Here is a 14,357-nt window from a genome sequence, read left to right as displayed (position 1 = left end):
TCAGTACATCCTATCTATATCCAGTGTTCCATGGGCTGCAGTCAGGTCCTCGGTTTACTGGCTGGTGCCTTCCTACATCTAGAGAATGTCCAGTATGCTGTGACCTAGACTGCTGTTCTAGGAAGCCAGTGAGACATGCATGAATTGCCATGCTTCAGGATTGCCATGTGAATGTTTTTTTACTCTGAGTACACAGGAGATTACATGATCCTGTTCTTACTCTGTGTAGAATCACTTGTTGTTATCAGTGGAAGGTAGGAGAGCACTAGGGCCCAGACTTGTAATTTCACTAATATAGGGAACTCCCAGGTGAAGAAGCTCCCTTCACCAATGCAGAACAGCACCTTCCCTGTAAATTTGTCTTAGTTGCCTGGAGACGATAAGAGATCACATAGGCCCAGGGGTCGCCCAGCCAGTGTGGATGGAACTTCAACTCATCTTCCTCGCTCCAAGGAAGCTCTCTATCCTCTATACCACACTGCCTTTCTGTTAATAGGTCAAGTGATTTTTATAATAGAAGACCATAGTGATAAAACTGTGGAAGATTGCTTTCTTGGGTGCACCTAAGGGATGAGTCATGGAGATGAAGAAGAGGAATTGGGTAGAATTGGTAAACTGGGCTTGCAACACCTACTAAGCTCATTGAGCGTCTCTGTTCTATAAATGAATAAGCAGAGAATTAGAGGCTCCTTTCAGACCGGAAGCTTGAATTTGGAGGTCATTCCGAAAGGAGGCCATGTTTTAAAATCAGAGACAAGAAGTATACATTTTAGCCATTAGAGGGAGCTGAGATGATGCAGATGTCCTCCAGGGAAAGATGATGCCCACAGGCCGGGTAGAGGAACCATGCCCAGATGTCAGCTGGGAAAGATCCATTCTCAGGGCTAGGAATCATTTGGCACCAATTTCACAGGATTCTAGCTCCTTTTCTCTAATGTGGTAAAGGTAATTTTTGGCCCCCCACCCCAGGATTTTCCTCTCTCCCTGCTTCCTACTTACACCTGAACCCCACCTCAAGGCACCAGACCTGGATTTCACTAGCTCCTGAGCCAATCTGCTTCTTTGGCATTGGCGATCCTTTGTGCCCAAGCCCTCATGATCTATTCCTCTCCCTCCGTGATTACCACTGCTCTGGGCCTAGTTCAGCATTCTCCACCCTACCTTTTCCCTTCTGTATCTCTCTGACAGTTTCCTGGGCAGATGAATTTTTGTATGTGGTGCCAGAGGCAAGAAAAGGTGGGGGTGGAGGGGAGACAGAGATCCTGGAAGACTCAATGTAAGAGGCAGGGAGGGAGCTCACAAAGCAATAACAATAATAGCCAGTATTTTAGATTCACTTTAAGGTTGGCAAAGCCTTTTACATGTTACCTCATTTGATTGTCACGTCAACCCCAGGAGGCCCATTTTACAGATGAGGAAGCTTAGGCACAGAGACTTACTGATTAAAAGCATTTTTTTTTCAGTAAAGAAACAAATGTTAAGTCTTAACCCTTCCACGATGCCAAGATCCTAGGCTGGTTCCGATCCTCCTAAATAGCCCCTAAGGATTTCCCCAATAACCCCTTTAACTGATAGGGAGGAAATTGTCCAGTACAGATTATCAGCTCATCATTTTTTAGAGCTGGAAAGAATGTTAGAGGTCATTGAGTTCAACTCCTTTATTTTTCAGACATGAAATTTGAGAGAGACTAAGTGACTTTCAGGGTCATAAAGCTAGCGGGTGCCCGATGTAGGACTCTGACCCAATTGCTAGTGATAAATGGCCACCAAGATGGCATCCCCTCCTCGAACCAAGGGAGACATGGCCAGCAGCGAAAGAGGAGGTGGCCGGCATGGGCCTCCTTTCAGGTTCATTAAGATACAGAGATGTAAGTGAGAGGGAGAAGGAGACAAAGGGAAGAGGCCATCTCTGTCCCAAGAAGACTCAAAATGTTCTAGGCTGCTTGCTCCTCCCCACCCAGGCCTTCCACCACCACATCTGTGGGCCATAACTCGCAATTTTCCGAATTCTTCTGCCACAGTGTTCCAAGGGACATCTGTTTTCACTCTGGCTGCTTTTTAACACTCCACTATAGGTAACTACAGCTTGTTTTCATTCTGGCTCTTCCTACATCCTACTAACAAAGGGGAGAGTGTGGCAGCAGGATGCTCTGTTTGCCATTTGTGTTTTTAGTCTTATCAATCTATTTTTAGCCTGTGATTGGTATTCCGGGACGCCCACGCTCTTCAGCTTGTCCATTCCAACCCTTCCATGACAGACAGGAGCTCACCAGACCAGCAAACATTTTTTCCTTCTAGTCAGGGTCCAGCTTTTGCGATCCTAGGCTATCAGAAAGAGAATACTTAGGCTAATGTATGAGAATACTTACGGTAATGTAATGAACCCTTCCTGGGCTATTGATATTTCAGTCACCACTTTAGGCTGCCCTTAGGGCAAAGAATCAGAGTCTCAGAAGAAGAAGAACGCTGTCAGAAATGCAGACAGAGCCATCCCTTAAAGATCTCATCACAGAATGCAGCCCAGGACTCCAGACACCTGGTCCAGATACACATCTTCACCTTTAGCTGTCTCCCTTCTTACTGGCATACTGAAGAAGGGACTCATTCTCATGGCAAATACCCATCAGGAAACATACCACAGTAGCCTTCCCAAGCCTCAGAGGCTCACCTGGGTCAGATCCAAATTATAAACAGCCCAGACTCATCTTTCTGAGTCATATCTGGCTTCAGACAATTACTAGCTGTGTGACCCTGGGCAAATCATTTAATCCTTTTTGCCTCAGTTTCCTCATCTATAAAATAAGCTGATGAAGGAAATGAGAAACCACTCCAGTATCTTTGCCAAGAAAACCCCAAATGGGGTCAAGAAGAATTGGACGCAAACCAAATAACAATAACAAAGGTGTAAAAAGCCTGGAAAATTAATTGAGTAAAAACATATGGAGTTCTCAGTTAACACTTCAGCTCCTCCAAAAGCAAATTGAACTTGCTATTAGGACAATCCCTGGACATTCTGGTGATATATTTTCCCCCCACAGTTTTATATAGCTCCCCTGGCCCTAAGAATCATAGAACTACCCCGTGGTTTATACTCCATGAAGAAGTTAAACTTCCCCTGGGAAGTTCTGAACAAACATAGAAGACAAACTTCATTTTAAGCCAAAGTCTGTCAGAGACAATATTACATGTAAATATTTCTTTTTATTTAATTTTTTTTTCAATTAACAAAATTTATTCTTTCTTCCTCCCACCTTCCTCCCACTAAGAAAAACAGAAAAACAAAATTCTTTCAACAAATATTCAGTCAAGCAAAACAAATTCCTATATTGGCCATGTCCATCAGATAATAGTTTCTTCTTGGAGAGAAGTTCAGTTTAACGGTTTCTTCCGACCTAAGAAGTTTCCAACCAACGTTTTAGAGTGAAAGAAAGACATAATTCTATAGCAAAGTTTGGGGGGGTTTTGTTTTACTTAAATAGTACAATAGTGATGTTAATGAATAGCCTAGGAGAAACTATTTTCCTGAAACCAATTACTCCCTGTTTAACTACTGCCCTTTGGATATGAATAGGCAGTTTTCTAAAGAAGAAATCTGAACTATCAATAGCCATCTGAAAAAAATGTTTCAAATCACTAATAACTAAAGAAAAGCAAATTAAAATAATCCTGAGCTTCGATCTCACATTCCTCAGATTTGAAAAAAAAATGGTAAAAAAAAAAAAAGGAAAATGTTGAGTTTTGGAGGGGGTGAGAGATAACAGGTGAGAGAGATATATTAGGATCCTTCTGGTGGAGTTGTGAATTGGTCCAGCCAGCCTGGAAAGCAATTTGAAACTATGCCCCAAATGTTACTAAACTACATCCCCTTTGATTCAGCAATTTCACTACTAAGCTATAAGCCTGAGAAATTTAAAAAAAGGCAGGGTGGGTGGAGAGTACAAAAACATTCTGGAATTTTCCTTCTGTGGTGGCAAAGAATTGGAAACTAATTGGGGGAAAGTAAACAAATTATGGTATATGGATGAAATGGACTATTGTTGTGTTGTAAGAAATGATGAAAGAAACTGTTTTAGAAAAACCTGGTAAGACTTGTATGAGCTGATGCAGAGTGAAGTGAGCAGAACCAGGAGAACAGTTTATACAACAACAACAACATAAAGAGAAACTATTTTTAAAGACTTAGAAACTCCAAGCAACACAACGATCAATCGTGATTCCAGAGCAAGAATGATGAAGTGTGGTGACCACCTCTTCATAGAGAGGTGATGGAGTCTGGGAGCAGAACAAGACATAGATTTTTTTGGACATGGCCAGTGCAAGGATTTATTTTGTTTGACTATACACATTTGGTACAAAGGTTTTCTTGTTCTTCCTAATGGGGAAAGGAGGTTTAAGGGAGAGAAAATACATTTTTCATCATTGAAAAAAATTAAATAAAAAAATTAAAATAACTACTCCCCTTTGAATCTGGTCAAAGCTGAATAAACCTCTCCTAACTGGATTAAACAAAAAGTTTTTCCACTCTTAGTTTTGTTATAAAAATACTCACGTTGTCTAGGAATAAACGATACTTGTTGGGAAGCCAGGAATGTTTTAATTATATTTTACATTTATTCGGTCTGAATAACGGGTACATCCCCTGAACAGAGTACAGGAGAGTACAAGGACTCAGAGGGACACCAGTCCTTCTATTGACTCTCACTTCGAATCTCCCCCCAGGCTCTTCATTGGCAAGATGCAACTCCCTGACTACCTATGTCATGCCCTCCTCAAAAGGCTCGTTTAAGCATGTGTACAAGCCCCTAACCTTTTACTGGACCAGAAGCCTGGTCTCTGCTAGATCACAACTGACTTACATTCTGCTAAAGCTGGGTGGGGCAGGGAGGGGAAAGGGATACTTTCAACTCTGTGGAAACAAAACTGCTCCCCCCATTTCTTACAGTTTGGTTACCACAAATGAGACTTCAATCTTTTAGGTTCAGAGAATCAAGATCCTTCTCTGGAATTGATTAATTCTTCCATTCAAGGAATACTGATTAGGTCTTTGATTCAAATAAGATTGTGGACATCAGACTAGGACACTATAATATCATTTCTTAGTATTTTAAAACACAACTGAGGTCTAGTAGTGTTTGGAAATGATGAGAGGTTTAAAGATCCAAATCTCCTTTGCTCCCTGGCTCCCTCATGACATGGCTCTAGTCCCTCAGTTGCATGAGCCACAACACCAATCTTCTTCCATCTCCTAGATGCCACTGAAGACATCTTCTCCCTTTGGAAGGCTGATGCTTGAGTCAGGAACAAATCTAGCACCTGGAGTCATTGTTGAGGTAACTCTAGAGGCCAGGACTCCTTTCTTGGGCCAAGTGGGCACACACACACACACACACACACACACCTGTGCCACTTGAAGGAAATCTCCTAATGTTCCAGCTGCCACACTCTCCTGAGCCAGAAAAGTGAACTCCCTGTAATCTCTCTCAGATGGCACACAAGCATAAGTAGCTCCCATGTGCCTCTGCCCCCCCAAAAAACCACCTCTAACACTGAGGGGAGGAGCCTGTGCAGTTACATGCTGCTTCTGCTCCAAAATACAAGTCCACTCTACTATATGCCAGCATGCCATCTGAACAGGTGGCAATTTTGTCTCTGACAGATTTTGGCTTAAAATGGAGAGTTTGTCTTCCATGATTGCTCCTTCTTTCTTTTGGAAGTCAAAAAATGCCCAACTGGTCTTGTCAGCTTACTTTTATAGGTAGAAGAGCGGGGCAGCTTTTCCAAGAGTCCATCGTCTTGAGGCTCAACTGGCCAGTCATCTTGGAGTCAGCCCCAGTCACTTGCAATTAATCAGGAGTTTTGCATCCTCTCATTAAGGTGCCAGTGGGCATGCCTATACTTTCCATGAGGAGGTGGCCCTCAGATGCCTCTAAATAAAGCTTCATGTACTTTAGTCTCATAAATTTAGTTGGTAAATTCACATTAATCAGAGAAGGGCACACAGGGTGCCACGTTAAAGCTGGACAGAGCACAGCATGGTGAGTCTGAGTCTAGGTTAGACATGGAGAATTCTTCTCTATCATGAGCCCAAGGCTCCAGAATGGGAGCTGGAGTGTTGCATAGTGGGTGGAGGAGGTTAGAGCTAGAAAACAACCGTTCAAATACATGGGGGCAGATATAGTCCCATACTTACCACACCAGGATCAGATGTCATAGCATTTAGGACAACTACTCCTCAGGGCTTAGTTGCAACCTCTGAGCTGAATGGACTTAGAACTCTCTCGAGACTACAATATCTCAAAATATTCACTCTGTCTCCAATCATCTCCCTCATCCCATCCTCCAGATAATCGTTGAATCTAAGAGTTGGAAGGGATGTCAGAAGTAATCTGGTCTGACCTGTACCTAGCTAATCATACCCTCTACAACTTCCTGGACAAATAGTCATCCAGTCTTTATTTGAAGTTCTCAAGCAAGTGAGAATTCTCTGCTTCCCTCGGCAGCCCATTGCACTTTTGGATAATTCCATTTATTGGGATATTTTCTCTCAAATCAAACCTAAATCTGCTTATCTGTAACTTCTACCTAATGCTGTTAATTCTGCTCTTTGGGCCCAAGCAGAGTAAAGCTAATCTCTTTTCACACATAAAACATAGTGATTTAGTTGTATGGTCATACCAACCAAGACTGCCAAATCTCCAGCCGTAAGATGTGCTCCTAAGTTCTCACTTATGCCCTTTTAAAAAGCATTTCATTAGTATTGCTTCCTTCCAGTCCAGGATGACTCTGAACATGCAAACCTTATTAACATAAGCTAGCAATGGGTGTCTCCCCCATCACAGTCCTTCAAGGGCTATAGCTGCATTTTGCACGTGATGAAGGAATGCCCAAATAGCTAGGAATACTGCCTTAAACTACTTATTTTTCCATGCCCATTCCAGGGTGGACTCTCCGAATTTTCTTATCAGAAAGACCACCTTCTCTTGATTTGCCACCAAGGTGTGAATTTGCACATACAACTAGTTCACACTGGCCAAGAAAGGCTTGTGCTTGTTCCTACTGCTCTATAAAGCTGGACAGCAATACTATAGCTAGGTCAGGTAGGCGGTGGTGACTGCTGCAGCATTGGGCCCTCAAATAATCTGAGACATTAGGATCACAGCTTTAGACCTAGAAAGGATCTTAGAGGCTGTGAGAAATGCAGTTTTGGGGATCACTGGACTTCCTAGGCAGGGACAAAGTCCTGAGGAAGACCCCCATTATAATCCCTAAGGAAGGCTGTGCAGACCACAGGACTCCCAGAGGAAAACAAAATGGTAGCCCCGCCTTTATCTGTGGGGATCACAGGGCTTCCTAGGGTCAGACTCTAAGGAGGACCCAAGTGATGGCCCCTTAGAATGGTGGTAAGATCACAAGGCTCCTGAGACAGGGCTGGAAGACCCAAGTGATGGCCCCTTAAGAAGGCTGTGCAGACCACAGGGTTCCCCAGGGAAATCCCAAGTGGCAACCCCCTGATCGCAGTGGTGATCACAAGACTCCCCAAGGCAGGGTCAGGAAGTTAGCCCGAGACATGCTTCCGCAGCTCATTGCTTTCCTGGTAGCATAACCTTAGGAAGATCCATGTGATTTGCCCATTCTCACCCAAAGAACTCAGGAACAGAGTGGGGTTAGAGGAAGGCATTTATTACACTCCTCAAGAGAGTGGGTGCAGTGCTTACTGGGAACACTCACACTGATACAGCTGCAGGAGCGGGGGTAACCATTCCCTCCACTCCTGTTGGAGTCATGGTTAGTTTACAGTCTTTGTTTTTTTCATAGTTTTCCTAGGTTATACAGTTTATATAGGTAGGATAATAAGGACACAGAAGCAGAAGTGAAGTTTGTTAGATCTTCCTTGTCTGAGTTAGGATTAATGTACATTCTTTATTTCCCCTACCTTCCTTCTTTAACATATGCAAATTATGCAAATCAGTAGGCCTGGACCCTTGACCAAGACAAGACTCTGGAACTGACATGATAAGCTTGAACTGGTTCAACCAGTTTGGCCTCTCTAGTTTCCCTGACACCAGGATGGCCACTGACTTGACAAATAAGTGTTGACTCAGCTATGTGGATAGCTTCTGTGGGAGCAAAACCAGATACCATACTATCTTTTCTTACAGAGGCCGTCTAGTGCAACCCCCTTATTTCACAGATGAGGAGACTGAGACCCAGAGAGTTTGTGACTTCCAAGGTTATGACAGGTGACAGAAGTAGGATTCAAACCCAGCACCTCTAACTCTAAAGTCTACGCTGTGTGGTCTTCCCATTGTACCACCTCATTTGCATTCTCAGTCTGTTTTATCTGAACTTGCTGCACAGGCCTGAAAATCCCATGGTGACAAGAATGAAGGGCAGCTGTCATGACATGCCAGCAGAAGTGGATGGTGATGGGAGACTTTGTGAGGAGGGAATTAGGGCTCTCAAAAGATGTCATTAAGGTAATAGAGTGGAATCTCAGAACAAGTATTATATCATAAATATGGACAAAGCCATCTTTGAAAGATTTCATCACAGACTTAGCCCTTACCAGAGAGTGACCTTTCGCTGTTTAAAGATGGTGTCAAATGCTGCTCCCAGTGGCTTCTCTTCTGGCTAATTAACCAAGAGACACAAAGGCTCATCCTCATTAAGGAACTTTCTCAGGAAATACAGACAATGCTATAGCACCCTTCCCACATCTTGTAGGCTCACCTGGGCATTATCATTCTTCCTCTGTGATCAATAAAGACAAATTAAAGGCTGTATGAGAAGTACCAAGTTCCACACTCTTCTTCCTCCTTTCTACACTAGGGTATTCTTCCTTTAGCTCTCCCTCTCTTTCCCCTCTTCAACCCCTCAGAACTAAAACACTCTCAGGACTTCTTTTTTGTCCTTATATGACTCCCTCGATACCCTTTGAAAGCACTGAGGTTCAGATGAGACACAGTTTCTTCTCCCCCATTAGAATATTGTGACTATATCATAATATAACTCCATCCCGTTGCCCAAATAAATGTACATTTTTAGGATTCTCTGGACTCTTGGATTTGTATTTCAAAGTTCTTACTCAGTTCTGGCCTTTTCATCAGAAATTCTTGAAAATCCTCTTTAAAGATCCATATTTTCCGCTAAAGGATGATACTCAGCTTTTTCAGGATAAATTATTCTTGACTATAAATCTATCTTTCTTGCTATTTGAAACACTGCATTTTAAGTTCTCCTCTGGATCTTTAATAGAAGTTACCAGCTCTTATGTGATCTTGACTATAGTTCTTTGGTTCTTGAATTGCTTTTTTCCGGATGTATCACAGTATATATTGATTTAATTTGGAGTTGATTTAATTGGAGTTGATTTAATTTGGTTTTATCCAATCCTTCATAGGAATTCTCCCCCTCTCTATCCTCTACAATGTGGTGTGTAAGCTGCAATTATTTTCATAATAAGTATTCTGCAAATACTTATCATGAATACTGCAATGTGCTATGACCAAATATCATAACATTTTTTGTTGTTGTCTTCCTTTTTTTCTTTGCCTCTCCAAGGGATACATGTAAACCAACCTTCCATTTAGCTACAGCTCCTTGACTTCTGGTTTCATTTAAAGCACAAATGTCAAGATGGATGTGATTTGGCTCCTCCAGTACTTAAGTCCATTTATTATTCACTGGATAAGGATTTCATGATAGCCAAGTCAAGTTTATAGATACTCTAAAAAATGGATTCTTAGTATCTTCTGAACCCTCTTCTTCCATTCTGCTATTGTTATTATAGAGGCAAAAATGGGCTGTATTAGGGCAGCTAGGTGGTACAGTGAGAAGAGCACCAGCCCTGGAGTCAGGAGGACCTGAGTTCAAATGCAACCTTGGACACTTGACACATTTACTAGCTGTGTGACCTTGGGCAAGTAACTTAGCCCCAATTGCCCTGCCCTCCCCCCTCCAAAAAAAATGGGCTGTATGGGACAGAAGGCTATTTGTATTTTTATTTGCTTCATGGACTGCCATAGCCAAAAAATTTATTGTCAATTGGCCAGCCCCCTTGTGTGTATATATATGCACACACATATATTTTATATATGTGTGTATATGTACATATACAAATGTGCATACATCTAGATTTTGCTAAGCAACTTATAATCTAATAGTTTCTATATTCTATGAGCTCAACACGGCTGCAAGCTTACATTAGATTATTCAATTTTAGTTTCACGTGAGGTCTTCTCATGTTCAAATTCACTCCTCCAAATACAGTCATATCTTTTTAATGAAAATTGTATTGCAGATGCGTCAATTTCATAACTCACTTTTCTTCTAAGGCTTTACTTGGAAAAACTGTAGAGAAATATTTAAACCCTTGAAAAACATCCTTCCAATATTTTTCACTGAAAGCCCTACTATAGCCTAGCAAAAGTGTAAATGGTTTTCCCCTGACACATTCATCCACCTGGGAACCCTTCAAGATGCTTCTGAGAAGCATCTGGAGAGCCTCGGATTTTTTTTTTGGTTACAGTTCAATACAAAAGGCTTTGTCAAAGTTCTAAGTAGACAATTTCTTCACTAGCAGCATAGGGATGAGAATTAATAGAGGTGATAGTCTTCAGAGAAGTCTGGTCAGGTGCAGGGCCCCATTTGAGGAGGGTCAGGGATGAGAGGTTGGTAGCCCTTTGGGAGCAGAGACCACGATGCACTGGTGCCCCAAAACAACGGGTGAAAAGGAAACAGATAAAGAGTGAGAGTGACAACGAAATGGTCGTCATAGCCCTTTATCTGGGAGCAATGTGCCTAGGACCAGGCCCTGCACTCTCCCAAGAAAAGGTGACAGTGACAAGAAGTTGACAAGACCAGGTCAATGACTTTCTTTTAAAAATTTTAAATCATTGTTCATTTAACATTCCCATCAAATTCTGCTAGGCAACGCATTAAACCAAATATCGAGTAAATCTTTTTATTAAGCTTCACCTTAACATATAAACTATTTATTTTCTAATTAAACAGAAACAATTACACTATTGTGTATGTTTTAAACAAAATACAAACAAATTGGAAAACGGAGAAGTACTTTCAATGATCACAAGCTGTTCCCTGCCGTAAAAGACCATCTTTTTTACACCAACATTCTCCCCATTGATATTATCCGACTGTAAATCAGGGAACACTATGATCTCAAAAGAATACAAATTGTAGGTGATCCAAAGGGCAACAGAAAGACACGTGGTGGGTGTAAGTAGGCTGGGGGGTGTATTAACCAATGGTTACTTGTGCATGTGAAGGTGTATAAAAGATATTACTGAGGATTCACTCCATTTGTATGAGGCTGCTAGGTGGTGCAATAGAATGAATGTTAGACTGAGTTCAGAGCCAGCCTAATTGTGTAACCCGGGGCAAATAATTTCTCAGCCTGTTTCCGCATTCGTGAAATGGGGATAACAATAACACCTACCTCTCAGGGTTGTTGTAAAGATCACGCAAAATAATGTATACGCGCCTTTCGCAAACCTTCAAATGCTATGCAAAGGCTAATTATTATTATTATTATTATTCCTTATTACTACTACTACTACAATTATATCAGAAAAGGAGATAAATCAGATTTAGAAACTGAGTAATCCAAATCTTGTATTGATATCCATAAAACATTAAATAATTTAAAGGAAGGCCTTCCTCTAGTACACTGGTGAAATCTTCTATGGAAAATCTATTTATTTAAAATTTGTTAAAATTTTAATATTTTATTTTCCCCCAATTATATGTAAAAACATTATTTTTTAAAATATTGAGTTCCAAATTCTCTCCTCCCTTCCTTCCCTCTCCCCTCATTGAGAAGGCAAGCAATTTGGTATAGGTTATACATATGTAGTCATGCAAACCATATTTCCATATTAATCATGTTGTGAAAGAAAACAGATTCCCCCCCACACAAAAAAAAAACTCAAGAAAAATAAAAAGTTTTTAAAAGTATGCTTTGATTGACATTCAGACTCCATCATTTCTTTCTCTGGAGATAGCATTTTTCATCACAAATCCTTAGGAATTGCTTTGGATCATTGTATTGCTGAGAATAACTAAGTTATTCATAGTTGATCATCATACAATATTGGTATTACAGTGTACAGTGTGCTCCTGGTTCTGCTCATTTCACTTTGCAACAGTTCATGTAAGTCTTTCCAGGTTTTTCTGAGAGCATCCTGCCCATCATTTCTTATAGTATAGTAGTATTACATCACAATCACATACCACAACTTATTCAGTCATTCTCCAATTGATGGGCATCCCCTCAATTTCTGATTTTTTGCCACCACAAAAAGAGCTGCTATAAATATTTTTGTACATATAGGTCCTTTTCTTTTCCTTTTTAAAAATTTCTTTGGAATACAGACCGAGTAGTGGTATTGCTGGATCAAAGGGTATGCATGGTTTTATGGCCCTTTGGGCATTGTTCCAAATTGCTCTTCATAATGGTTGAATCAGTTTATAAGTCCATCAACAATGCATTAGTGTCTCAATTTTCCCACATCCCCTGAAAATTGTTATTTTCCTTTTCTGTCATATTGGCCAATCTGATAGATGTAATGCAATACTTCAGAGTTGTTTTAATTTGTATTTCTCTGTTCAATAGTGATTTGGGGCATTTTTTCCTATGACTATAAAAAGCATTAATTAGTTCATCTGAAAACTGCCTGTTTATATCCTTTAACTAATTATCAATTGGAGAATGGCTCTTATTTTTATATATTTTACTCAGTTCTCTAAATATTTTAGAAATGAGGCTTTTATAAGAGAAACTTGCTGTAAAAATTTTTTCACAGTTATGATTACTGTGCATTTCTCTCTGTCTCTATCCTACTTTACCTCCTTTCACCCTGTCCATACTCAAAAGTGTTTTGCTTCTGACCACCATCTCCACCAATCTATCCTCTCTTCTATCAGCCACCCCCTCCCCTTCTTTTATGCCCTTCCCCTTTTACTTTCCTGCGGGGTAAGATAGATTTCTATACCCAACTGAATGTTTTTGTTATTCCCTCTTTGAGTCACTTCCAATGAGAGTAAGGTTCAAGAACTCTCCCTGAACCAAACTCTCCCATCTTCCCTTCCACTGTAAAAGCTGTTTTTATGTGAGATAATTTACCCCATTTTACCCCTCCCTTCCTCTTCTCCTAGTGCATTCCTTTTTCTCATCCCTTAATTTTTTTTAGATATCCCATCATATTCAATTCACACCCATTCCCTTCGTCTATGTACACTCCTTCTAACTCCCTAATGAGAAAGTTCTTAGGAGTTACAAGTATCACCTTCCCATGTAGGAATGTAAACAGTTTAATATTATTGAATCCCTTATGATTTCACTTTCCTGTTTACCCTTTTATGTTTCTCTTGAGTCTTGTATTTGAAAGTCAAATTTTCTATTCAGCTTTGGTCTTTTCATCAGGAATGTTTAGAAGTCCTCTATTTCATTGTACTTCCATTTTTCCCCTGAAAGATTGTACTCAGTTTTGCTGGGTAGGTGATTCTTGGTTGTAATCCTAACTCCTTTGTCCTCCACAATATCATATTCCTAGACCTTCCATTTTTTAATACAGAAGCTGTTAAATCTTGGTTTATCCTGACTGTGGCTCCACAATATTTGAATTGTTTCTTTTTGGCTGCTTGTGACATTTTCTCCTTGCCCTAGGGGCTCTGGAATTTGGCTATAATATTTACTGGGAGTTTTCAATTTGGGATCTCTTTCAGGAGGTGATGGATAGATTCTTTCAAATGCTGTTTTACCCTCTGGTTCTAGAACCTCAGGGCAGTTTTCCCTGATAATTTCTTGCAAGATGATATCTAGGCTTTTTAAAAAAATTATCATTATGGCTTTTAGGTAGTTCTATCATTCTTAAATTATTTGCCCTGGATCTATTTTCCAGGTCAGTTGTTTTTCCAATGAGATATTTCACATTTTCCTGCATTTTTTCATTCTTTTGATTTTTTTCTTGTTTTTTGATATCTCATGGAGTCATGAGCTTCCAATTGCCAAATTCTAATTTTTAAGAAATGATTTTCTTCAGTACTTCCTTTTCTATTTGGCTAATTCTAATTTTTAAGGAGTTGCTTTCTTCAGTGGATTTTTGTGTATTTTTTCCATTTGGCCAATTCTGCTTTTCAAGACATTCTTCTTTTCAATGGATTTTTATACCTCATTTACCATTTGGCCTGTTCTGTTTTTTAAGGTGTCATTTTCTTCAGTATTTTTTGTGCCTCCTTTACCAAGCTGTTGGCTCTTTTTATATGATTTTCTTGCATCACGGTCATTTTTTTTCCTCAGTTTTTCCTCCAATTCTGCTTTTTTTTTTGAATTTTCA

This window comes from Trichosurus vulpecula, chromosome 8 (assembly GCF_011100635.1).
Source record: "Trichosurus vulpecula isolate mTriVul1 chromosome 8, mTriVul1.pri, whole genome shotgun sequence".
In the NCBI taxonomy this organism is placed as follows: Eukaryota; Metazoa; Chordata; class Mammalia; order Diprotodontia; family Phalangeridae; genus Trichosurus; species Trichosurus vulpecula.
This window is presented reverse-complemented; position numbering follows the sequence as displayed.